Raw genomic sequence first — 27,465 nt, forward strand, 5'->3', positions numbered from 1 at the left:
AACATGAATTGAGAAACACAACAACAAACAGGCTATGGAGTAAAGAGTCGTGGATTTGAAACCTGGCTCCTCTCCTTACCACCTGTGTGATTCCTGGACAAGCCTCAGTTTTCCCATCTGTAAAATGGGGGTGATACAATCCACTTTGCAGGGTTGTTGAGCACCAGTTTTTTTTTTTTTGATGGAGTTTCGTTCTTGTTGCCCAGGCTAGAGTGCAATGGCACAATCTCGGCTCACCGCAACCTCCGCCTCCCAGGTTCAAGCGATTCTCCTGCCTCAGTCTCCCGAGTAGCTGAGATTACAGGCATGCACCACCACGCCTGGCTAATTCTTGTATTTTTAGTAGAGATGGGGTTTCACCATGTTGGCCAGGCTGGTCTCGAACTCCTGACCTCAGGTGATCTGCCTGCCTCGGCCTCCCAAAGTGCTGAGATTACAGGCGTGAGCCACCATGCTGGCCCACGAGGACCAAATTTAATGGATGAGTTGGAAGTGGTCAACTACCATCAGCCATTGTTTTGACAAATCCATTCTTCCTCACAGCACTGGACTTAAAGACTTAAAAAGGCTTGCCAGGCCTATTTCCCACACTATATTTATGGGTGAAGGATCTTAAGGAACATGGAAACGAGGCCCAGACAGGCTGAGGGTCTTGTGAAAGCTGCTGTGTCTAATTAGGCACTGTTTGTAGTTCTTTTGTGAAGCTTGATCGTTTGTTAGCTCCAGTTAAAAGAAATTATAAAACCATATAGAACCCAACTGAAAGTTTAGAAAACAAGGGCAAAAGCCTTCTCCATAAGGCTACCAGCCTCCCATTGCAAGTACAGTGGCTTATATGTTAATATGTAGTTTGTACATGCTGGTCTTGGTAATAAACTTGAAAGGTGAATACAGTATACGCGTGCCTTTGCTTGCTCCACCAATAGTACAGATTATCATGTTAATGACTCCCTATTATTTCATCAAATTTATGCTGAGTATTGTTGAATTTTACTTTCAATTTCCCCCTATTTGAAATAATGCTTCAATGAACTCTTCTCTTTTTCCACAGAACGTTTCCATTTATTTGTCTGATTTCCTTAGGATAAATTCCCAGAAGCAGAATCAGTGGGTCTCAGGGTAAGTACATTTTTGTGGTTTGTGATACATATTTTCCAATTTACTTTCCATAAAGGATGTTCTAATTTACATTGCCTCCAGCAAAATTTGTCCGTTTAGCCACTTCAAGGAAACCTCACCAGCATTAGGTATTATTGTTTATTATTTTGTTTGCTGCTAGATAGACAGTTATTCCTTATTCTTCTAAAATAAAATATATAAAATGATTGATTTGTGGATTCAAAGATGCATATATATATATAGTATACGTATCAATAGATTTATATTCTCTCTTTAACACTATTTGATATTTGGGGAGGTATTGAGTCAGGTGAGTCTTTTGCTACAAAATGCAAGAATGCCATTCCTGTGTGCTTGTGAAAGGCAAGTATATTCTCTCGCATGCCAGACAGTGATAATTGTAATAAACTGGGGCTGCCGCCAAAGTCGAAATAAACAAACTGTCACAGCAGACAATGGAAGCTCAATCCTGACCCTGATGAATGAAGTTGCTAATGTGACTTCCTGGAGTGGATGTCAGCCAACGGCCTCCCCTGTGACTTACATTAGGTCCTAGTGACAGTGGTAAGTGATTTGAGGAGGTAAAAAAGGTGCTTATGGGGCTGAGGAGGGGGTGCTATTTGGGGTGAGTGCACAGTCTGGTTTCTATAGCCAGCAGAAAAGGACTGATTTGGAAGAACTTCACAGGGAAAGTTTGCAGGGTGTTCATGAAAAGATAGAAACTGAGAGTATTTGAGGTAGGGGCATGTGGTGGTGAGTTTAGCCATTTCAAACAGAGGCTCATAACCCAGCCCAGAACTGAGCACCTCTGTTGGGTCTGACAGAGTGTCATGAACAGCCAGATGCAGGTTCCGATCTTGGTGCTGCCATTGAGACTTGTGGAAGATGTCACTGTGGATTGAGGGACAACTGAGAACTCAGTAACACGTCCTGCCCCATTTGCTCCTCCTGGTTCCAAAGCTGAGCCTGAGTCCAGCTGGCTCCAGGCTTCTCAGATTTCTGTCCTCAGAATTCCAACACTTGTCTGTACACTGGATGGGTAGCGAGTAAAATCTGCCTGTGTCCACCCCTCTTGTGTCACTGAAGACATGCTGATTCTCTTATTAGAGTGGAAGCTTGCTCAGACTTAAAAGGTGAAGCCTCAATGCTCATTCATCCTTGCAGCACCAATGCTAACTCCCTTTTCTTCCAGGAAGCTTTCCTTGATCTCACCAGTTAGCTAATGACCACCTCCTTTGCCCTCCTCTGTGGAAGCTTTTATGGCTGTTCTTATTGCATCAGGATCATAATTGATCTTCATCCGCAGACGCCAGACTCTGCAGCCACATCTGTGTTTCCCTTACTTCTTGCTCCTGTAAGATAACCTCATTCCTAGCTGTAGCCTTGGCCCTTTGCAGGCTGTCAAGGAATGGTAAGCTAATGAATGAGTGATAAAATAAGCCCTCCACCATTTATAAAGCACACTTAGCACACATTATCTTATTTGGTACAACCTCATTGTAAAGGTGGAGAGGCTGGATATTGTTATACCCATTTTACAGAAGGGATCAATGATACCAGCTGGCACTCACTGAGAGTCTCAATGCAGCAGGCTCAGGGCTCAGCACTTTACAAGCATTGTCCCGTGTCATCTTCCCAACAACCAAGGAGGTAGGTACCATCATCATCCTCATTCCACTAAGAGGGGACTGAGACTTGCTGAAGACAAATCACTTGGTGGGGCTGAATTTCTAGGAAGGGACAGATCTGGAATCTAGCCCCAGTTCTGTGTGTTGCCAAAGTTTCCACTCTGCTGCGCTGCCCCTCCTGACGATATCACCTCCACTGTCTCCACCTCTGGCACTTGAGTTCTTAGAAACAGTGTCTTATTTGTCCGTTCACTTCCAGTGCCAGGTACGAGGTTGGGCATCCACTTATCGTTCCATAAATGCTGATGAAGTGGAACGATAGGTGGATGAATGGTCAGTTGGTGTTTGCTCCAGCTCTGTTGAAAGGAGGGAGTTTCTGCTTTCATGCAGTGCAGTCAGGGGATGGGAATTGGGATTAACTTGGGACTGATCTTGTACCTGAGTTGTTCTGGTCATAAAACATGAGGGTGTGTCTTCTTGGGGACATGGTGAGCCATGTGCATGCATCAGGTATGTCTGGCCAATCTCTGAGGGCAAAATGCATCAGATATGTCTGGCCAATCTCTGAGGGCAAAATGAAATGTCCTGGGAGAACAAAGAGCTGCCTCCCTCCTGTGTCAGGAGAGCAGGATCATTTTGCTCTGTCTACACACGCATTCCTGTCCTCTCCCTGCTGATGGCCTTGGGAGATAATGTGTTTCATGTGTGTCCCTGAGCATTGTGACAGCTGTCGTGAATTTAGTGGGAGCTGCAATGGCCAGTGTGTCTGGATGAAGTGGGTTCCATGTCTTTCCAGGTTGCAGACTCTTGAGGGAAGCAGGATCCCATATCCCAGGGCTGTAATGTCAGACAGGGCCTGCCAGGGTCAGTATTTGCCTCTCTACCTAGCTCTGGGCAGAGCCTGAATGGCTGGCCAGCAGACTCCAGCCATGGAAGGTAGAGCTGGAATTAGTCCTTCTGCTCTAAGAATGGAGTGTGGGGCCTACCTGGCTGGACATGGAGCTTAGTTTTTGATGTGCACCCAGGGTCCCAGTGCAAAACACAGGGCGCCGGTTTGCACATGTATCTTATCTGGTTTCCCCATCAGAGCACTCAGCTTTGTTGATGAGACCGTGGATTCCAAGATAGGCAATGATAGAAATGAGCAGAACTGACATTTATTGTGCATTTGCTCCTTGTCAAGCATTTTACACGGAATTTCTCTTCTAAGCTGTTGATATCTCAAAGTGCTTAACAGCATGGATATCAGAGTTAGCAGGACTTGGGTTTAGATTATGACTTTTCTGCTCAGAGCTGTGTGACCCTGGGCAAGTCAGCTGTCTGAGTGCCTGTCTCCTCACCCTGAAGCATGTTCCGACTAGTGACAGCCCTCGTACCTCGCAGGTTGACAGAGAGCCTGCATGTGTGTGTTTCTGTCCAGGACAGTACAGTGTTGGTGGGCAGGCATCATCATTCCACGAGGCCTGCCACTCTGCTGTCCCCTGAGATCTCTGCTCTACTCACCGTGAGCCCAGGCTCCTTCCTGGCCAGGGTTCTGACCTTCCTTGCCCTGTCCCCATCAGCTCCCTCTTGCTGCAGCCTCTGGCCTGGAAGTCCTTCTTGCATTCTCTCCTCACTTGTGTCTTGGATGAGGGCTTCCTTCTTTGGTGCTGATGAGGACTCTGCCTTGGAGGGCTTTCCTCTGCCGCACGCTCCATTCCCCGCCTGCTCCGTTCCCCGCCTGCTCCATTCCCCGCCTGCTCCATTCCCCGCCTGCTCCATTCCCCGCCTGCTCCATTCCTGTGTGCTGTCTCCATCATGAGACTCTGGGTGTGTGAAGGGGTGAGAAATTCATGTGAGTGTCTGTGATTGTGAGGGCTGTACCCATGGCTGATATCTGGCTGTTTGTGCGTGTGTATGTGTGAGTCTGCGCTGGCATGGGGAGGAGCACGGATATCCATGGTGGTGAATGTGCAGGTGTGACACGCTGTGTGCCCATGAGTGAGACCAGGGATGCAGGACTCTCACTTGTGGCATTAAGCCCATGTGTGTACAGCCTGCAGACGTGTGATGTCGGAATGTGGCAGTGAGGGGCTGTGTGTGAGATACACACATGTGCATATACACACAAGCACTGTGTGAGGAGGTGTGTAGGGTGGTGGGCAAGGACATCAGCCTGTCAGGGCCCCACTCTGTGTTGCCAGGGGCTCATTCTCAGCTCTTTACGAAGTGCAGGGCAGGGGCAAGATCCTCCCTGGTGGGCCAAACCTGCTTGCCCTCTCTCTGTCCCACGTAGGCTGGACTAGAGACAGTTCTGGGATTCGCTGAGGGTGAGGCAGGCCCAGGGCCTGGGAGAGGTGGTAAGAGGAGGAGGCCTGGCCTAGGGCAGGTGGATGAAGTAAAGAAGAGACCCCCTCAACATAGCCTCTGGAGCACTAGCGGGGACCAGAGCCTGCCTGGTCACACTTAGGTCTGAATTCAGCTCTCATATTCCCGGCCAGGTCTGAATTCAGCTCTCATATTCCCAGCCAGGCTCTCTCCAATTCTCTGTGCTGCTTCCCCAAACTGGGGTAGGAATCACAAAGCAGGTGACAAAGACTTTCTTCCCCAGCTATATTCAGAAGACCAGGGATGTCTCTCATCCTTATCACCAGTATCCTAATGAAGCTTCAAGAAAAATGTTTGTTGAATGAACTGATGAAATGAGAGAGAATGCTTATGGTTGCTGGGGGAAGGAGAGACTATTTGAAACAAGCTCATCCTACAACATGTGGGACAGGGCATGCAGTCGTGCAGGGCAGAGTGTGCGTGCATGTGTGTGTGTGTGTAGATATGGGAGTGTGGAGGAAAGAATCAGGTAGCCACTCCCTGGCTGCTCCTAGAGCTGAAGTTTCCCAGGCGGGATTACGATCTTAATGTTTCACCTTCTGGCTCCTAGGAGGATGGGATGGGGGCTTTGGGGGGCTGAATGTCAGTCTGGGGTTCCGATCTTCCTGGGAGGGGGCACAAGTCCTCAGCGGAGGATTTGTACCAGCCGCTAAGCAGATAATTGCTTGTCAGATTGATTGAGGGCTTTTCAAAATGTCTTTTCCTTGGAACACCCTCCCATCCCCCCGATGAGTGGATTATTTGAGTTGGAACTGTTCCCCCTCAGTTTTTTTCCCCTCCTTTCTCAAAGTAGTAATTACTGCCGAGTAGCCCTCCGTGGCGTTTCCTGTCATTTGGAGGCTGAAGCCAGCGGCTGTTTCCTCTGCTGGGTGAAGGACAAGCAGGCCAGTTAGGGAAATACCCCACCCCCTAGCCTGGCCCTGAGCCCCTGGGGCCCCTGGTGGCCTCGATGGGGCTAATGGGGCCTGGCAGGTGGAAAGAAACTGGCCGACTGATCAACTGAGGTAGTCCTGGCTCTCTTCCAAATCCTGAGACTTTCTTCACCCTTTGTGTCCTTGCTCCCTTGTGTGTGTGCGTGCACACACGCACATGCATCTAACTGTGTGTGTACATGTAAACTGTGCACAGGCTCTTGGGCCCCAGTAAAAATCTCCACCTGCGTCACCCACAGTGATTTTCCCAAGGGAGCTTAGCCTTGACCGTTTCTTCAGATTTGGAAAAGTCTGCAAAGTATCTGCATTGTAAGTGGACCGATGGCTGGCGAGACGCGTAGACGGGAGATAAAGCAAGAATAGTGAGAGGCTCATTGCCAAATCAAGGTAGTGGGTTTAGGGGCGCCCATGGCACAGTGCTTTCAACTTTTCCGTGTTTTCAGAATATTCACAATAAAATGTGGGTAAAATGTTTGCAAGGTCGCTCTACAATCCTCCTATCCACCCCACCCACACTCAGGATTCGTAATCTCCACTAGCCTTGAGTTTTATTTTAATGCTGCTCCTCTTCCTCCTCCTCCTCCTTCCTTCCATCTTCTCCTCTTCCTCCCTCTGAGAGTTCGTTCTCAGTCACAGAGGCCAAAGCTGAGCAGGACGCAGACTAAGATGAGATGAAGAGTTGAGGCTCATGAGTCAAGACTGTTTGAGTCCATTCCAAGTTCTCCCTCTTTGTGACCTTGGGGGAGTAACTTAACCACTTTGTGCCTCAGTTTTCTCATCTGTGAAATGAGGCTAATAACAATAGAACCTTCATAAGGTTGCAGTGAGGGTTGAATGAGAGAACGCACGTAAAATGCTGGGCACAAAGCCTCAGTCCATAATCTGTGCTTAACAAATGTTTGGTAAACAAATAATAAAATGGATCTCACAAGGAGACGTGGACCTCGGAAAGAGATGAGAGGGAACATGCCAGAGAGATGAGCATGGCAGCGAATTGTGTGTTTGGGGGACCCCACGGGTTTCAGCGTGGCTGGACTACAAAATGGGTGGTGAAGTGTGGAGGGCGAGGAGTGAGAGGGAGGCTGAGAAGGAGGCTGGGACCACGTTGCTGTGGTGATTATGAGCATGGTCTCTGGGATCAGGTGGCTTGGGTTGAATCCCAGCCCTGCCACTTCCTAACTCTATGACTTTGGACAACTGACTCATCTCCATGGCTTGGTTTTCTTATCTGTGGAAATGGGAGTCCCAGTAGTTCCTACCTTAGAGGACTGAATTGACTGCGTTAATAAATGCAGAGAACTGCCACCTGGTCTGTGGGAAAGTTGAATAAAAGTGTTTGTTATGATTGTCATTCTTGGACAGGTGGACATGGACCGCATGTGGTTGCACATGTGTGGTTGGCTCACGTGTGTGTGAGTCTGTGTGTGCACGTGGGCATCTGCAGCCAGCGCTTGTTTGTGGGTGTGTTTGTGTCTGTATGTAAGTGTGTGGTGGGGACTGGGGTCAGGGAATCCATGGAGCGATTAAACCTCTGGGAGGAGACCCATCCATCCTGGGCAAAGAAACCCTTCAGTGAGAAGTAGATGGCATCACTTAGAAATAATAATCTATATTACTTCCCTGCTGAAAAGCCTCCAGAGGTTCCTCTTCATTCATTCAGTCGACAAACACTTGCAGAGCTCCTACTATGCACCAGCCGCAGCCTCGTTGGCCCTTTCCACTTGCTGTTGGTTACATATAGCTTGTTCCTCCATGCACATTTCTCTTTGGCCTGCTAGACCCAAATCAGATGCCGCTTTCTCTGAGAAGCTTTCCTGACTACAGAAGCCCATGCTGATGGGTTCCCTTGACACCCAGGATTTTATGCCCACAGCAAGGTCAGTGACTCTTGTCTAGTCACCACTGAATCCCCAGCACCAGGGGAGAGCCTTAGCACAAGTGTTTTGAACGAATGGATGAGTGAATTGTTCAACATGAGGACACCCACAAGGGGTCCCGACTCTGCAGACCAGTTCAACCAAGAGCTGGGAGCTGGGGTTCACTAGTTTCTTAATTTCTGCCACTGTCACTGCCATCTGTGCCACTGGCTCCCCACCAGGAAAGCCGCAGAGCCTGGATGCAGACAGCTCAGTAAGAGTTAAAAGAGCAGTAGGCATTGGCTCCTGGGGACAGTGAGCTCCCCAAGGCTGCTAGAAGTGTTGGAAGCAGAGGGAAGCAGGGCAGGAAAGTGGTCAGCGTCCTTCAGATAAAGGGGGCATTTGACCTTGGGTGCAGTCCAAGGCCCTTCCCTGGAGGCCCCCAGCATGCCAGGCCCTGACCTGCAGGGGAGGCCAAGGAAGCTGCCTTGACTGCAGGAGCCACAGACGGGGCTGGACACCAAGCCTCGCGTTATCTCCTCAGGCCACACATCGGCTAGGAGTGTTGGGCACACAGCAGAACCGGCTCACAGGAAGCTGGAGGAGTTTCTGTCTTTCTAAGGGTCAGAGGTGGCTGGGATTTGGCAGCCAGGGAAATGGGAACTTCCTGTGTCCCTCCCTGGAGCTAAGACTGGCAGCAGGAGCCCAGATGGAACTGGTAGGCTAGAAATGCAAAGATGTGATTTTCACGGCCTGTTCCTCAGGCAAGACGTGGTGGGATTGAATTTCACTATATATACACGCATAGTGGGTGTGCAGGTGTGTGTGTGCTCACATGTGCATAGTGTGGGCATGTGCACATGCATGCGCATAGTGTGTGTGTGCGTGCACACATGTATAGTAGCTGTGGGGCAAAAATTCAGGGTTTGTGTGTTTCTAGATGAATCTGTTTTTGTGCCCAAATTTGTCTGCCTTGTTGTGAATACTCTTGGTATATGTGTGAAGCAGGAATGTGTGTGTGTCCATATGTGCTTATATATGTAAACAGACATCTGCCTGAGGTATGTGTAAACCTGTGTGCTGAACACATGTGTATGAATGCATAGGGGGCCTGATTTTAATGTATGTATGTGTGTGTTGGGGGGGTGCACATCCTGACAAACAGTTTTGAGCCCAGCAAGATGGAGCCACTGAAGGAGGGGACACAAAACCGTGATGCTGGAAACATCTGTCCCTTCATTTAGCCCTGGGGTCTCTGGAGAGGGTTTTATGTTTCCTTCTTGCCAAGAAGGAAAACGTGATGCTTCTCACTCAAATATACGAGCACAGTCGCTCTCTATTAAATAAGATGCCCCGTCCAGCTCACCCTGGGTTATAATCAGAGACAAGTGATTGGAAGAAGTGGCAGGAGGATCATCTTTAAGGATAAGGGGTGAGCAGAACTTCCCTTCTGCTAGGGAGGGGTCCTAAACAAGATCCACCCCAGCCCAGCCCCATCTGGTCCCAGCAGGGGCACCTCAGGCAGGAGTAGGTGCAGCATCAGCAGCGGGTCTTAAGGCATCTGGTTGGAAAGGTTGTCCCTGCCTTGAATGACCACAGATGAGCCCCCTAAACTCAGGAGCTCTGAAAGCACAGAGGAAGAGGCCACTGCTATGAGGTCTCACAGAGTGGGGAGAGTTTGAGTAGAATCTTCGCCTTCACAGGATTGAAGAAAGTTTGTTAAGTCTGGCATTTGTGTGATATTTGCTCAATGTCCATTTCGAATAGATCAGGAGTTGGTGAACTACCACCAATAGGCCAAATGTGGCTTAGTGCCTTTTGTTTTTGTAAATAAAGTTTTGTGGGAACACAGCCATACCCAGCTAATACTGTCTATGGCTGCTCCCACGCTACAACAGCAGAGTGGAGTAGTTGTGACACAGACCCTATGGCCTGCAAAACCTAACTATTTACTAACTGTCTCTTTACAGAAAAAAGTCTGTGGACCCCTGCACTAGACTGTTGATTTCATAAGGGCAGGAAGGATAAGCTCAACACATAGCAAGTGCTTAATAAGTATCAGTTGAATGAATGAATGAATGACTTAATTTTGGAGGATGATTCCAGGAAGAGGAAATAGTGTGTGCCAAGGCATGGGGCCAAGAAACAGCCTTAGGTGTACTGGTCATGGAAGGGTGGAGCACAGAGAAAACACACACACACACAAACACACGCATGCACACACACACAGAGTACACACACACACACACACACACACACACATGCATGCAAGCATGCTGGGGAATGTGGTAGCGCAGAGGTTTACACAGCAGAACGAGTATTTGGCTAGGGAAGGCATCTCTGAGGAGGTGACACTGAGCAGTATCCTGCAGACCTGTAGGCATTTTGCAGGAGAAGATGGAGGAGCAGCATTCCAGGTGGTGGGACTGGCAGAGGCAAAGGCCTGGAGGCCTGATGGAAGGAAGTGTGGGTGCTGGGCACCGCTAATTACACTGAATCTGCATATGCCTGATGGTTCCCTTGGGCCGACATGAAGCTAGAGAGGACTTTAGGGGCAGATTTGCAGGGCCTGGAAGGGCTACCCTCAGGGAGTGTGGAATTTGTTCTCTGGGCACTGGGGAATCAATCACTGGGGGTGTCAGTGGAGACTCCAAGGAGACCCAGGTAGGCGAGGAATTCAGGACTCTGGGCAGGCGAGTTTTCTTCTCTAGACTAGTTTTCGTGGCAAAATGGGAATGATAGTGGCTGCCTCCCAGAGTAGGGGAAGGATTACCTGAGGTCAGAGATGTGAGAAATTCAGCCTGTGCCTGGCACAGAGTGGCTAACAAGCAGCTGTTGGACAAAACACAGGACACCCAGTTAAAGTTGAATTTCAGGTAAATAACAAACCATGTTTTAGTATAAGCATGTTCCAAATATTGCATGGGACATTCTTACACTGAAAAATTCTTCATTGTTTTTCTGAAATTCAAAAATTTCAGGAATTCAAAAGTTCTAACTCGGTGTCTTGTATTTTTATTTGCTAAATCTGGCAACCTAACTGCCCAGGGATACTGGCTGAATCTGGGTCTTTGTTGGTGGCTTCAAGGTCCTGAAAACCTGACAGTGATGCCAGAAACAGGATGACAAGCTTGTGGGACTGAACACTGGGGAGGTGAGGTGTCATGGAACCCAGTCCTCTTGGCTAATGGGGAAGGAAGTAAAGGCTCAGAGAGGGGAAGGAACTAGCTGAAGGTCACCCAGCCAGATGTGGTCCTAGTGTTCTACTTTTCTCTCTGGCTGGTCAAGAGAGAGCTTTGACTCATGGGGGTGCTCCCTGGGACAGCTTAGTGGGATTCTATCAGTTGTGAGAATTCCGAGTACGGCCTCTAAAATCTTCAAGGTCATCCCAGTCTTGGCAGCTGATGCAGCATGTGATCTTCACCACATCCCTCACCCCATCTATGCCTCAATTCATCTAGCCATAAAATGGGTCTAATTACACCCACCTCACAGGTGAGTTGTGAGGATTAATTAATGTTTGTAAAGGCTTTGTAATCCTTGGATGAAAGACGCTCCTTACATATAAAGGGTCATTATTTTTATTATTATTATACAAGTGCCAAGTATTATTACCTTAATTAGCTTTTCTAGATATCAAAAGCAATTAGACAGATCACTTGTTAAATGCCATTTCGGAAACCCAAGTCACAGAAACTCACACATTCACCTGTCATCTCTCACATTTTTGGCAAGGGGCCAACCTGGGCCAAAAGGAAGGGCTGAGATTTGCAAAAAGAAACATTGTTTCTGTCTCTGGCCAAGTTTCACCCCATTGCAAAATTTTCCAGGCATTTAAAATTCCCTAAAAAACAAAGGTTTTTGTTTTTGTTTTTGTGGAAATTCTTATACAGGGGGCTTTTGGGGGAGAAGGCTTAGTTTTGCAGCCCAGGCAACCTGGTCTGGGAATGGCAATTTGTCCTGTTTTCCCTGATGTAGAGAGAAGACCAGGACTTAGTCACCAGAGCCAGTCCAAGTGGGGTGAAAGCATCTCTTGATGGGGGACTACTGTGTTTCAAGCTCTATCCCAATGTGTGTGTATTTTAAAATCATAATCCCATGCAGTAGGTAGGAGCTTTCTGACCTTAATTTTACAAACAAGAACACTGCGGCTCAGAAGGGTTAAGTGAAACAGCCAGGAAGTACAAGAAGAATGCAAACCCAGGTCTTGCTGATTCCATAACCTACATCTAGGTTTGATGCAGTTTCTACCTCTCTGTGTTACCTGAAATCTACCTGGCCTGGGTCTAAACTGGCTCATAAGTAGTCAAGAGGGTTTCTGGTATTTAACAGATGGGACCATATAGGCTGAGTAGGTCACTGCAGTGCGGGGGGCCACCTGCAGTCCCAGCCTGGTGAATCTGCTCAGGCCTTGGTTCAACATGGCTTTGGCTAGTCATGGTCTTTGGAGTTGGCTCAAAACCCCAGGGTTTAGACAGAGGAGGGGACTGTGGCCTGGTTGTGTCCATTAGGGCAGGCAGAACAGGTCAGGGCAGAAATCAGCGGGGTGAGGCTCCCTCTGTACTGTCCAGTTAGCTGGGGCGGGTAGAGAGGGGTGAGGAGCTGGCTGTAATTAACTTTACCAGCGTCCTTAACACAGGTGAGAGAACCTTTCCCCTACTTTCCTTTCTGCTCTGTCCAGCTTCCTCAATGGCCTTGAGGACCCTCCCAAAGCTGTGACTATGTCAGGGAGCACTGAACTGAGCCACGCTGCCAGTGTGTTCCAAACCAAGATTATATCCCAGCTCTGCAGTTCTACAAATCTATTTTCTTTTTACAGAACTTCCCTGAGGGCTGGGTTGGGGCCTTTGTGAAGTCAGTGAGTGCATTAAGGATCGTTGGAGTGTTGGGGGATTGAAGGATGGAATGCAGGAGGAGTTGATAGTGTAGGAAGAGGTTGACATATTAATGGAGGGGTTGGTGAATGGAGAGATGAATGAGATGGTAGATGGAGTTAGGTATTGGTGGATCAGACATGGAATTGTATGTATAAATGGAAGGAAGCATGGCTTACTGAATGGATGGGTTAGCATGTGAATGTAGGAATTTATGAGGGTGGAAGTAAATGTAGAGAGGGGTTGGAAATTTTGGTGGTTGGATGGAGGATTTGGAAAAAGATAGAGGGGCTGCTAGGTGAGGAGTTGGAGGAAGGGGGAGGGGTTGACAAATGTATGGACAAGTTGGCAGATGGGTGGAGGGATTGGTGGATGGATGAAGGAGTTTGGAAGATAAATGGAGAATGGTGCCTGGATAGAGAGAAGGTCAGATGGAGAGGAGCTGGGAAATACAGGAGCTGAATCATGGATGGGAGGATTGGCATGAGGATAGTGGAAACGGTGATGACCTAAGGTTCTGTGGAGGTTGAAGGAGTTGGAGAAAGGGTGGAAAAGTTGGCCTATAAGGGAGCATGAATCGATGGAAGAGCGTTTGGCAGGTAGGTAGGGAGTTGGTGGAAGGATGAGGAGTGGGATTTTGGAGCTTCTGGTGGGTGAAAGTTTAGATGGATGGGTGGAGGTAGGTAAATGGAGGATGGTAGATACATGGAGGAGATGTCAGATAGGAGAAAGGATTGACAGATGGGGAGAGGAGGTGACAAAGCGGCAGAAAAAAAATGGCAGACTGGCAAAACCCTCTGGGGAAAATTATAGAGATAGGTAGAAGAGTAGGAAGGCAGTCTAAATCAATATTGGAAGAATTGGCTTTGTGGCCTAGGCCTTAGCCTGGACAGACCTCCTCTTATTTCCCTGGGCCTCAGACATCTTTTGCCTGTGGGTGCTTGGGGGCCATTCCAGGTAATAGAAACCTTCAGTGCCCAGCTCAGTAGGTAGCTCTGACCATCCTCTCCCTCACGTCTTCCCTCCGCCTCCAGAGCCAGGCTCTCTTGAGGCTCATAAATCCCCAGTCTGGCAGGCTTTCTGTAATTAACTCTGCAACATTAGCCCAAAAGGTGGGGCAGGTGGGGCTGTGAAGAAAGGAGCTGACTCAGAGGCAGATGTCTATCTCCTGCTGCTGTGTCAAGTGTGGTCACTGTCCAGCACAATGGGGGCAGTGGCCAGGGGGCCTCCCTTCCCACCAGCTGTCTTGGGTTCCATTCTGGTCTCCCCCACAAGTTTTTGGGAACAGGGGAGAAAGTTAATTAGGTAGGAACCTGACAGTCACCTCTCTCTCTCTCTCTCTCTTGGGTTCCATTCTGGTCTCCCCCACAAGTTTTTGGGAACAGGGGAGAAAGTTAATTAGGTAGGAACCTGACAGTCACCCCTCTCTCTCTCTCTCTCTCTCTCTCTCTCTCTCTCTGTCTCTCTCTCTTTCCCTTTCTCTTTCTCTCACTCTCACTCTCTCTTCTATTCTCACCTCTTTTGTTCATCTTTTTCTCTTCTTCTATACCTATTTCTCCCATTTATTTTCTGTTTCTATTTTTCTTTGTCTCTGATTGTTTCTCATTTTATGTCTTGTTCCCTTTCTCTCCCTCCTCTATCTATAGGTTACTTCCTGCTTGCTCTTTTTGGTGGTTCCCCTCTCCATTTTCTCCGTCATTTTCTCCATTTTCATCTGTTTTCTTTTCTGCCTTTCTTTGCCTCTCTCATGGGCAGGTCTCCACACCTCACAATGGAAGCCTGTTCCTTTCTTCTGCACCATCTCTCTTATCAATATGTGTCTTTACACAAGAGCAGAGTAGTTTTGAGGGATGTTCTCTCCTGGGTTTATTTTGTTTTGTTTTTGTTTTTGTTTGTTTGTTTGTTTTTTGAGATGGAGTCTTGCTCTATCGCCCAGGCTGGAGTACAGTGGTGCAATCTCGGCTCACTGCAACCTCTGCCTCCTGGGTTCAAGCAATTCTCCTGCTTCAGCCTCCCTAGAAGCTGGGATTATACACATTTGCCACCACACCTGGCTAATTTCTGTGCTTTTAGTAGAGGCAGGATTTCACCATCTTGGCCATGCTGATCTTGAACTCCTGACATCAGGTGATCTGCCTGCCTTGGCCTCCCAAAGTGCTGGGATTACAGGCATGAGCCATCATGTCCAGCCCTCTTCTGGGTTTTTCATTAGGCTTAGAATCTTCTCAGAAAGCATTTCTCCTTTTCCTATTGATTTGTAGCAAAAACTGTGGAATCAACCCACCGGGAACCTCTGGCCAGAGGTGGAGGGGAAACGGGGGAGAGAAAATAGTGGCCACTCTGCAGACAACAGGCCCTGGTCAAGGAAGGCTCTTCCTGTTTCGCAGTGGATGAGCTTTTGTTGGGGGCACAGAGGAACAGGATCCTGGCATGGACACAGGTGAAAACCTGATGTTGTGTTGACCATCTCATGGGGCCCAGTTTTCTTCTCAAGGAGCCCACATACCATAGTGGTCAAAGTACTGGTGTTTGAAAGGCCTGGGTTCAAGTGGCAGCCCCAACACCACTCACTAGCTGTGGAATCTCAGACAGGTGACTTAGCCTCTCTGATTCTCACTTTGCTCATCTCTAAAATAAGACTAACAAGAATGTTCTTGTGGGGTTGTTCAGAAAATTAAATGAGAATGTTGGAAGAAAAGCACCCGTATCAGTCATGATTCAGCCAGAGAAGCAAAACCGCTAAGAATGGCATAAAATGAGGGCTTTCTTACAAGGGTTTGGTTCTGTGCAGTTGTGGAAGCTGGTTGAACTGTCTACAGGAGGCTGTTGCTTCTGTGTCCGGGCCTGCAGTCAACAGAACAAGCAGGTGGGGAAGGAAGAAGGATTGACAGGAACTGGAGGACAGGGCAAAGCAGAATGTGAGCTGGATTATACAAGGATGCATTGAATCCGCATAGGTCTCTCATCTCCTCGAAGTTCCCAACTTTGAAGATGTGAGTAACCTGCTGGAGAAGTGATGGCTATTGTCACATTGCTGCACACACTCATGGCCCAGGAGTTGAGGAGGCTGGAGGAGGAGGCCTGGCAGGAAGTAGGGGAGCCACAGTCTGGGTGCCACCCCACGTCAACCAGCAATACCCACTGGGGCAGAGAGGCCCAAAGTTACACAGCTGGTGAGTGATGGCTCTTCCATCTGACCGCAAGTGCATGGTTCCACTGTACACACTGTGCCCTCAGCAGGAGTGGAGACATTCATGGACTTGTGTCATTGAGAAGCAGTCTAAGGAGGATGAGGCCCAGGTATCCATCGCTCCATAGATTCTGCTCCCCCTTCTCCCATGACTTCCAGAGCATGTTCTGTTCACAGTACATTTTTAGCTCTAGGAATCTGGCTTGGGGTTGTGGCTGCACGAATCCACTTCTCAGTGGCAAGGCCCGAGATTTGGAGATGAGGAGAGGACTTGTCATGTGTGGCAGTGGCAGTGGTTCAACACTAAGTGATCTGTGACCCCTTTGCATGCCTGGGAAGAAAGTGGCTTACTAAGAAGAAGCCCATCCAAGGATGAAATTTCCCAGGTCCTCTTGCAAAGGTGGGGCCTGTGACATGTGAGTGGAAGTAATGTGCATCACTTTCTGGCCAGGGAGCTTAAGAAGAATGTGGAGCTTGTTTGTTTGTTTGGTCTCCTGCCAGTGGGATGTCAACCATCAATGTAATCTTGGAAACCACGTGTTGATTATGGCAAAACCTTCATCAGCATGGTCATTGACCTAACCCAGTGGTTCTCAAATTGTGGTCCCCGGACCAGCAGCATCAGCATTGTCTGGGAACGTGTTAGAGATGAAAAATCTCAGACACCACCCTAGATCTACTTAATCTGAAAACTCTGGGGTGGGGCTCAGTCATCTGTGCTTTAAAAAACTTCCAGCGGAATCTAACACATGCTCAAGCTTGAAACTCCCTGCTTCTCTTAGTTACCATTCCATTCATAGCTCCTGAATCGACAGCCAGGCTCAGGACTGCTCAGGAGGTTTCATGCTTACCCCCATGGCCATCCTCACCCTCCACCCTACCCTTGCCTCTCAGGGGGTTTCATGAAGAAGACAGCAGTGGCACATGCTCTATATAATTCTTAACATGAAGGAAGCAGAGGAAAATGGCATTCTCATGAAATAATTCATTAGTTCCTTCCTCATTTTTTCATTCTCTGAAGTGTCATAGAGAAGCATTAGGTTGACTGGAAAACTTCCCTGGAGGAGCTACAAAATACAGTTTGGATCAACAGCCCTATAGGTAGGTTTTATTATCACCACAGTTTTATAGATGCAAAACTTGAGGTTCAGGGAGTGTGGGTGAGAGGTGGGGCCAGGATTCAAGCCTGGCTCTCTCTGCCTCCATCTTCCACATTTTTTTGGCACTCTCATGGCTTCCACGCCTGCATTTCCAGGTGGTTGGTCTTTTGCAAACAGAACTCACCAATTGCAACCTCTTTGCACCTAAGGAAGAATCACATCGGGCATCCAGATCATTTGAGAAAAATCTGCTTGTCACCTTTCCCCAGATATGTTACACAGGGGCATATGTTTGCATTATGCCTGTGACTATGAGTTCAATACATTCTGAAAGAGTGAATTAATGAGCTAATTAGCAACTGGGTAGCTAGCTTGAACACCTCATCTAACTTTCCTTATCTAGAAACTTCTCATGTTTTTCCAGATTGAGAAAAAGTTTTCTGCAAAGAAGCTGGCACCCAGCTGTAATTGCTGCAATTGCTTGTGGAGGGCAAACAAATAGACATAGTCCTCGTGGAACATGAATGACATGGTACAGGTTAGGGCAGTGGTTCTCAAACTTGAACATGTGTTCAAGAATCACCTGTAGAACTCCAGAACACAGATTTCTGTGACCCACCCCAGAGTTTAAGATTTGGTAGTTCTGGGACAGACCCCAAAATTTGCATTTCTAACAATTTCTTAGATGAAGCTGATGCTGCTTGTCTGGGAATCACACTTTGAGAACCACTGGATTAGGGTAATACCAGATCCTGCAACAAAACGGCAATGGCTTAACGCTGTGAACGTGTATTTCCTACTTCCTTATAGGGGAATGACTGAATACGGTGTGATATGACATAGGATATAGCTGTGAAATGAATCAAATATAAGTGGATTGATCTGAAGTGATAGCTGTGGTCTGATGACTGAGATAAGCAACTTGCTAAGAAATTTATATAGCGTAATCTCATTTTTATAAAACAAAACAAAAAACTAAACCAAAACCAAAATAAAACAACCTACTTCTCCAAACCTCAAGCCATATCTATGTTTTATAAATATAGGACAAAATACATAAGACTATACCTGATTATTAACTTAAGGGTACCTCTGAAAGTTAAGGCACATTATTAGCTTTCTAATAACATTCCATTATTATTGATTCATTCCTCAAAACTGCCATGGTTCTGGCATCATGTGTATCCTAAGAGGATGTAATGTTTAGAATAATTTTAAAATGCAAGAAATAATGAAAATCACTCAGCTCATAAAAGGGTGGATCCAAGGCTGCTTTGTTTCTTTGTATGTGTAGCCCCCAACAGGGATGGGGCAGGGTTTCTTCTGTCTGTAGAGCACATGATGCTGGAACCATGGCAGTTCTGTTGAATGAATGAATGACCATGTCAGTGACCACATGCATTCACTGAGAATCTTACTTTTCGGGGCCAGGGCATGCCCATGAGAGCAAACCATCTAGGAGCCCCCAAATGGGGATGTATTGAAAAGGCAACCACTCCAGGATGTACTCCATGATGCCCTGGCTTTAGATGGGTGAATATTGCATCAGCTCAGCCCTCCCTTCTTGAGTCTAAGTCTCTGTTGGATCCCAGAGGTTCATCCTCGAGACTGATAGTAAGCGGTAGAGGCTTCAGCATTGATAAGCAAGGACGTGTTTCTCTCAAAGGAGGGAAGTAGCGATGTGACTCAGTAGACACCAAACTCAGAGTCTTTGGGCCTAAAGTGCCCCAAATAAAGCCAGGGTAGGATTCCAGGCTCTACACTCATAGGCTGCAGTCTCTTCCTCTTTGGTGAATGGCTAGGGTGACTTTCACAGGGATATTAGAGACCTGGTTCCTTGGGGTTTGGGAGCCCATACTGGCAGGGCTGCTTTCAAAGCTCCCTTAATTACACTTCCGAGCAGGTTCAGGGGGCTTGTGGGCACAGGGGCCTTGGGCTGTGTGTTGGGGTCTCTGACAGCCCTCCTGGGTGCTAGCTTTCAGGGAGGCTGAGGCTGAGTTGTACTCTGCAGCTATGCCTGGGGATCTGGTTCCTTATGGGAACTGAGAGCCACTTGCAATTATTCAGTGGGGGAAGAGAGGAGATCGTTTCATGTGGCAGAGATGGTGGGGAGAGGAGGGAAGGGAGTTCTTAGGGGGAAAATCTCTGAGGAAAGGATCCAGTCCACAAGGTTAAGAGAGGAAGTCCCTTCATGAGAACCCACATCATGAGCAACTTGATTCAGGCTGCTTGGCACAGGGGAATAAGCACCGAATAGGAAGTTTGGATCCCAGTTCAGCCAGTGTTCAGCTGTGTGGCCATGCGTCAGGCTTTTTGCTTAGTTAAATGTCAGAAGTAGTGGCTACATTCATCTTCACAACAGTCCTATGCAGTAGGTGCAGTCATCATCCATATCTGCACGTGGGAAAACCGAGGCTCAGAAGATCTCACAGCTAGAAAGTATCAGAGTTTAGACCTGAGCTCAGGCTCTGTGCTGGTGTTTTCATTACTGGCATTTGTTTTTTCTTTCTTTTTTCTTAATTACTCATATTTCTATATCTTCTTTCTTAAATTCTCTGAACCTCACTTTAGGGTTCACCTATAAAAAGGGTTTGTATTCATCAATTGCCAGCCAAGAAATGGGAATTGCTCAAGGTTTTTCAAACAAAGAAAATTTAATACAGACAGTTAGTCACACAAATGACTGAAGACACTGAGAGGCAATTCAGATTTTAGTAAGAGCCGGAAGCTGCGCCTGCCCCCTTAGGGCTGCAGGAACAATGGGAGGAGGTATTGTTATCAGATTCTAGGAGTCTGGCAATTGGCAGAAGCTAAGACCATGTTGGTTTTTGCCCCATGGGTGGGGCACCTTGGCAGTAATTACTGCCAGAGATGCCACTAGGAACAGAGGGGAAGGGAGAAACATATCCTGGCTTCTCCCTTCTAGACTTGCTCACATGCTTCCCATTGGTTAAAACTACCCTGAAGTCAGAGGACAAAGGACCCCGGGGAGCATAGATCCCACAGCAGATCAGCGGAAGGGTGCCAAATGGATCTGAGACCAGACAGGCTGTTGACGAGTTCAGAGCTAAGGGTTCTTGGGAGCACTAAAAAAGACCATGTGGGACACAATGTGACATAGGGTGACAAAACTTGTAGGGCACCACGTGTGTGACCAACCCGGTTGATTACCAGCTACCACTGTCACAGAATGGAAGTTGCAGAGAGTGTGCTTGGATGCATGGCTGTTGAGGCTCCTTAAGGTAGGAGCCAGCAGTTTAAAAGAGATGCAGAAGGAAGGCAGTGCCCTTTCCAGCCAGCAGGGGACTGCCCATATACCTGACCTGCTGGCATCTTCCCAGGCTCAGCTCCAGTCATCCAGGTTACTCCTTTATTCTATGTCCTGCTGCCTCAGAGTGAGCACCCAGGGGACTGTGGGGGAGATTCTGCCACCTGTCTTCTTCATCTGGGGCTGGACACCTGGCTGGCAAGTGTGGGAACAGGGAGAGCCACAGAGGGAAGGACATTTGGGTATAAAATTTAGATATTCCTAAACTTCCTCTGAGACTTTCAAGATTGGGACTGGGGCCATGTGCTACTCTCCTCTGCTTACCTCTGACCATCCTAACATTTGTCCTGGCAGCAGAACTGTTCCTCTTAAACTTTTGGTTAAAGCAGTCAAGGTCATTTTAGCAATCTCCCTTCCTTCACCCTTCCCTCCTTTTTCCCCCTTCCTCTCTCCCTTTTTGGTTTACAATAATTTTTGATCATTTACTCTGTGTCAAGCATTCTGCTATGTAAACAATAGGAATATGATGGTGAGTAAGATAGCTTAAAAGTATATGTTTTTGAAATTTAAAAACCCACTTCTAAATAACTCATGGTTCAAATTAGGCATTATAAAGTATGTAATACAGAAAAAAATTTGTAACTGAATAGTAAAGGAAATTCTATGTAACAAAACTTGCAAAATACACCTCAAGCAGTACTTTGACTGATACTTATAACCTTGAATGCTGATAATAAACTTAAGAAGATAGGAATAGAATAATAGAGTGAACCCCAGAAAGGTTTAGAACATAGGAAGGAAATAACAAAATAAGAGCAAAAGTTAATAATATAAACATAAGGCCTATTAGAGAGGTTCAACAAACTCAAATTGACTCTACAAAAAAGCTAGAAATGAAAAGGAGAGTCTCTCTACATATACAGCAGACAGACATTACAAGTGACAAAACAATAGGTGAATAATTTTATACCAAAACATTGGACATTTTTTTTTTTTTTTTTTTGAGACGGAGCCTCTGTCTGTCATCCAGGCTGGAGTGCAGTGGCGTGATCTTTGCTCACTGCAACCTTTGCCTCCCGGGTTCAAGCAATTCTCCTGCCTCAGTCTCCTGAGTAGCTGGGATTACAGGCGTGCACCAGCACACCCGGCTAATTTTTGTATTTTTAGTAGAGACAGAGTTTTGCAGTATTTGTCAGGCTGGTCTTGAACTCCTGACCTTAGGTGATCTGCCCACTTCGGCCTCCTAAAGTGTTGGGATTACAGGCGTGAGCCACTGTGCCTGGCCACCAAAACATTGGACATCTTTATGAAGGGAACGCTAATAAGAAAAATATAATTTGCCAAAACTGGCTTAAGTAAAAATAAACAATTCAAATAGATCTATGGCCATTATCTTATTATTCCGGATAAAATAGTATAATTCCTATTTTATGAATAAGGAAACTGAGACCTAAAGAGGTGAAGAAAATTGCTTAAGAGTCTGCAGGTTGGAAGGGGTGGAGGCAAAGCCAGGTGTGTCTGGATGGCAGGATTCTTTCTCCTGTGCTGGGAGGTGGGGGGAGGTGATAGGGTGGGGACTCTGCTGGGAAATTCCCCAGAGATGCCTGCTATTTGGGTTGGTCAACTACCAGACACTTTTAATGCGCCTCTAGGAGAGGCATTTGGCACCTGAATTTCCCCTGAAGGTTTCACCATCACCATCTCCAATTAAAGTGGCACAGCAGCCCTGCATCGCCTGGAGAACATTCAGTACCGCCCATCTAAGGGGAGCAGGACGGGGCAGCCGGTGCCTTGGCCCGCGGCCCTTTGACTCAGCAATCGCCCAGGCCCAAGAACGCCCACACGACTGTGCGCCCACAGCCGTGGCCCAGGCCTCTGAGCGAGCTTGCCTCTTGTGAAGAAGCAGGTGGCGGCTTGCTGCAGAGTCCATGTGGGTGACGGACTCCCACCATTTGAGGCCTCCAAGAAGCCCACACCCTTTGGGTGGGAAACGAGTCTTGAAATGGAAATTGTGGTTGAAGACGCAATGGCTGACCTTGGCCTTGAGAACCCTTGTCAAGTGGCATCTCTCTGTCTGTTTTGCATCCCTTCACCCTTTCACTTGGTAGTATCACCTCACCCTTCCCTTCTTGGGGTTCTGGTGAGGTTGCCAAGGACAGTATCCTACCATCTGCGGCCACATGAGGCAAGCTGACGAGCTCTTCCTTGGTTGGGCTATATGGATACTCCCTCTTCCTGTGGGTTTGCTAAACAAAAATGATGTCGGCCTGGGGTTTTCTGGGGACATGCCCACTACCCTCTGCATCACAATAGCTAGAGGAGAAAATGAGGAAATGTACAGAGGGACACAAAGCTGAGAGAAAGTGGAGATGCCTGACAATATTATTTGAGCTCCTAGATCCAGATGAGCAAGCAGCACCATTCCCCAATTTCCCTTCTGTCGTAGGGGCCAATATTGTCTTAAAAAAATTTTTTTTTTTTTTTTTTTGAGACAGAGTCTCATTCTGTCGCCCAGGCTGGAGTGCAGTGGCACGATCTCAGCTCACTGCAACGTCCGCCTCTGGGGTTCAAGCAATTCTCCTGCCTCAGCCTCCCGAGTAGCTGGGACTACAGGCGCCCTCCATCACGCCTGGCTAATTTTTGTATTTTTAATAGAGACAGGGTTTAGCTATGTTGGGCAGGCTGGTATCGATCTCCTGACCTTAAGGGATCCGCATACTTTGGCCTCTCAAAGTGCTGGGAGTGCAGACGTTAGCCTCCACTCTCTGCCAATCTTGCCTCTTTATTCTTAAGTATGTTTGAGTTGGGCTTTTGTCTCTTAAAACCCAAAGAGTTCTGACTGACACAGTTTGTCTTGGCTTCCCTCTTTCTGTGTCCCTTCTCAGTGACTAATTTCTCTGACACCATACGACTCCCCTCAAGTGCTCTCAGGAAACGGGCCACACAACGCATTCAACTAGCTGTTTTTAGTTGAAATGTTTCGCTTGGCTCTGAATATTTTAATGGTTGGCATAATGATCAAGAATCATGGAAAAGAGCCTCCAGAGGTGGGGACTCAGTAAAACATATCTGCTTGGGGAAGGAGTAGACAAAAATCTTCATCACTGCTAACATTGATTGAGTCAGAAATGGTGCCCTGTGCTCCCAGTGAATCAGCTCATTTCATCCGCACAGTGACTCTACACTTAGCTTCCATTGTTTTTTCTATTTTACAGATGAGGAAACTGAGATTGCAGAGCTTAGATAATTTGCCTAGGGTCACAGAGTTAGGAAGCAGTGGTGCCAAATTTTGAACTGAAGAATTTTACTTTGCAGTCTATGTTCTGAACCACTTTGTTCACTTAGATAATTAAGTGATTTAAACAAGTTTAGCTTGGTGGAATTGGTTGGCTGTGGTACCGGGGAGTTCTGGGCTTTTTTCAACATTATCTTTAATGTATTTAATATAGTTTTCTTAATTTAAAGATGCTTAAATAGAAAAGGTATTTTTTTGGAGGGGAGTTGCATAAGAAATGCTGTGAGTTACAAGAAGAAACTAAAACAAACAATAAACCCTGAAACAACCCTTTCCATGGCTGCCAGAGTTCCCCCACCAACACACAGTAATTCTGTTCTCTTGGTTAAAGGAAAAGCCCCTCTGCCTGGAGGTTAAAGGCTGTATTTCAGCACCTGACTGAAAGCTCTCCAAATCTGGTCCTGACAACTTTCCCAAAATTACCCGTGGCACCCATTGCCCTGAAGCAGCCTCACTGAGCAGCCCCTGAGGTTTTTCATCTTTACAGTCCTTGCTAGCAGTCCTAGCAATGTATTCCCATGGCCATGTGGTTCTGCCAAATTTGTGAAAATAAGATATTTAAACTGACATAGGTTAAGGCCACTCTCTCTTCTCTGATATTTGTACAATTTCTCCATCTCTTCTGTGCTGTCAGAGTGGTCCCAAGGACTTTGAGAATCTGGCTAAGAAGAAATTGAGTTGGGGATACACTTAGTTTGGGCTTATAGCTGTGTGATTTGCAGCTGCTTCCGTATACAGGTAAGTAATTGCTAATCATCCCAGTGTAGAAATCTGCTTCCAAGGACACTGGTACCACCTACTGTGCCGACTCACATGTGACGAGTGAATGTTGCCAAATGAAGGTTTGGGGCCAGAGGCTGTTTCACAACGTGAACGTATTCTGTGGTGCCCAAAGTATGGCGGAGAAACCAAGTTTGAAATGTACAGAACTGGAAGCTAGTCTGTGGACAATCCTTACAAGTTCCAGAGCTCAAATGAAAAACATTTCATGGAGGCTCTGCCAAACTTTGTGACAATCCTTAAAAACTATAGAGGATATAAACAAAGATTTAGGAAGTGGACAGACATTTTCTAAATGATCAGTAATAAAAGACAAACTGATTAACCATTAATATTATACAACTTTTTATGATATTATTGACATGGGAAGAGACAAAGAAAATGAAGCCAAAACAAGTAGGAAAAATAATGTTATCGAAGGATGTTGGCAGTTAATTAATGCACAATATGGCTATTTTTCTGAATGGCTGAGATGTTTCTGGTATTTTTCAGCTTTTTATCGATAAAATTTATAACTAGTTGTAATTTCTTTTCTCATTCTAAATGAATATTCCCTTTTGCTCGTACATTTTTAGTTATTTATTTTAAAAATCATCTTTATCGAGGTATAAAGACAAATGTATATACCTGGGTAACCATCACTGTAATGAAAGCATAGGACATTTCTGTCACCCAGACCACTCCTTCCTGTCCCTTTACACACCACCTCCCTGCACACTTTGCCCCAGACAAGCACTAACTTGCTTTTTTTTTTCTTTTTTTTTTTAAATCACTATAGATTTTGATTACTCTCGAAACATCACTTAAATGGAATCATGCAGTACCCTTTTATGTCTGGCCTTTAATGAAGGAGAGATCGACATTTTGGTGGGGGACTCGGAACTGTATCTCATTTTGTGTTATTCACAAATTTATCTTATTTTCTTTCAATAAGACTTTCTAATTGGGTTACTCTGCATATAGCCCTACCACTGCTTTGTACTCTGGATATGTTGAGCATCCCTCCTCCTCAATAAACTTCCCATGCACACCTCTGAGTCTATGCCTAGAACATGCTGTTCTCTCTGCCTGGAATGCCCTTCCCTCCTGAGCTACTGGATGGATCAGTGATCATCCCTCCTTGTCCAGGTCCAATGTTTCCTCCCTCCTGGCTTTTCTCAAGCAGAATAGTGCACTCCTTTCTTAGATGCCCTAGGAAGTTTGGCTTATATTCCTCATCAATGCTCAGTTTATATTGAAATAGTTTTGTTTTTGTCATTCTTTCCTTCATAGAATCTGAGGTTTTTAATGGAGGTTTTTGATGGGGGCATTGTGTGTTCAACATGTGACACCTGCTCCTCTCTGCCCCCCTAAGTCAGTAGAGTGTCTTATGCATAGCAACAAATGTTCATTATAAATGAAAAAAAAGTGAAACTCTTCACATGACATAGAACAAGATAAACAATTCCTTTATTTAGTTGTAGCCATTACTATTTGGTTTCTCGTGTGTCAAGAGAAACCAAATAGTGGGGGCAGTAACACTCACCATTCAGCTAATGGAACGGAAGTGAACTGACTCCATGGGAAACTTCAAAGGAGCCCGGCTTTGGAAGCACAATGAACTGAAAACTGTTCCTTAAGGGATATGTCCAATCCTAGCCCCTGGAACCTGTGAATGTGACCTTATTTGGAAATGAGATTTTTGAAGGTGTAATTAAGGTAAGGAGCTTGAGGTGAGATCATCCTAGATTAGCGTGGGCCATAAATCCAATGATAAGGGTCCTTCTAAGGGACAGAAAAGGAGAAGATGCAAAGAGACCCAAGGAAGAAGGCCATGTAAAGACAGAGGCAGACATTGGGATGATGCTGCCAGCAGCCAAGGAATGTTAGGAGCCATCAGAAGCTGGAAGAGCCAAGGCAGGATCCTACACTAGAACCTTTGGAGGAAGCATGACTTTGCTGGCACCTTGAATTTGGACTGCTGGCCTCCAGAATTGTGAGAGAGTAAACTTCTGTTGTTTTAAGCCACCAACTTTGGGGTAAGTTGTTGCAGAAGCTGTAGGCAACTAATAGAGGTTGGCAATCTTAAAAAACTACATATATGGAGAACATGACACAAGTCAGTTGAGATGTGATAGAGAAACTCTGTGGAATTGCAGGTTTGAATGAAACCAAAACTCCAGAGGGCTCTGTGAACATTTCAAATAACCAGTCAGCAGGGCAGAAGGCGCTCCTTGTTTTAAAATACTTTTTTTTTGGGAAATAATTTAAATAATTGTTGAAATGGTGAAAAAAATAAAAATTAAGTAAAAAGATACCATTTTCATCCATCAAATTGACAAACATATTTTAAAAATGATAAGCCCTAGTTCTTGCCATGGTGTGGGGAAAAATGAAATTTTATTCCTAATGTTGGGAGTTTACCTCCTGAATTTCTCAACAGATGTAAGCAAAATCTTAAAAGATACATATCCCTTGACCAATTAATTCTGCTTCTCAGAATTTATTGCTAAGGAGATATCAGAGATATGAATGATATAAATAAAGATACATTCAAGCTTATTCATTATAGCATTGTTATGGTTTGACTGTGTCCCCATCCAAATCTCATTTTGAATTGTAGCTCCCACAATTCCCACGTGTCATGGGAGGGACCCAGTGGGAGGCAACTGAATCATGCGGACGTGTCTTCCCGATGTTGTTCTCGTGATAGTGAATAAGCCTCGTGAGATCTGATGGTTTTATAAAGAGGAGTTCCCCTGTACAAGCTCATTCTCTCTCTTGCCTGCCGTTATGTAAGACATGCCTTTTGTCTTCTGCCATGATTGTGAGGCCTCCTCAACCACATGGAACTGTGAGTCCATTAAATCTCTTTTTCTTTATAAATCACCCAGTCTCAGGTATGTCTTCATCAGCAGCATGAGAATAGACTAATACAGTTGAGGTGAGACCATCCTGGATTAGGGTGGGCCCTAAATCTAATGACAAGTGTCCTTCTTTTTTTTTTTTTTTTTTTTTATTATACTTTAAGTTCTAGGGTACATGTGCATAACGTGCAGGTTTGTTACATATGTATA

Source organism: Colobus angolensis, unplaced genomic scaffold, assembly GCF_000951035.1.
Source record: "Colobus angolensis palliatus isolate OR3802 unplaced genomic scaffold, Cang.pa_1.0 Scaffold8, whole genome shotgun sequence".
Lineage (NCBI taxonomy): Eukaryota > Metazoa > Chordata > Mammalia > Primates > Cercopithecidae > Colobus > Colobus angolensis.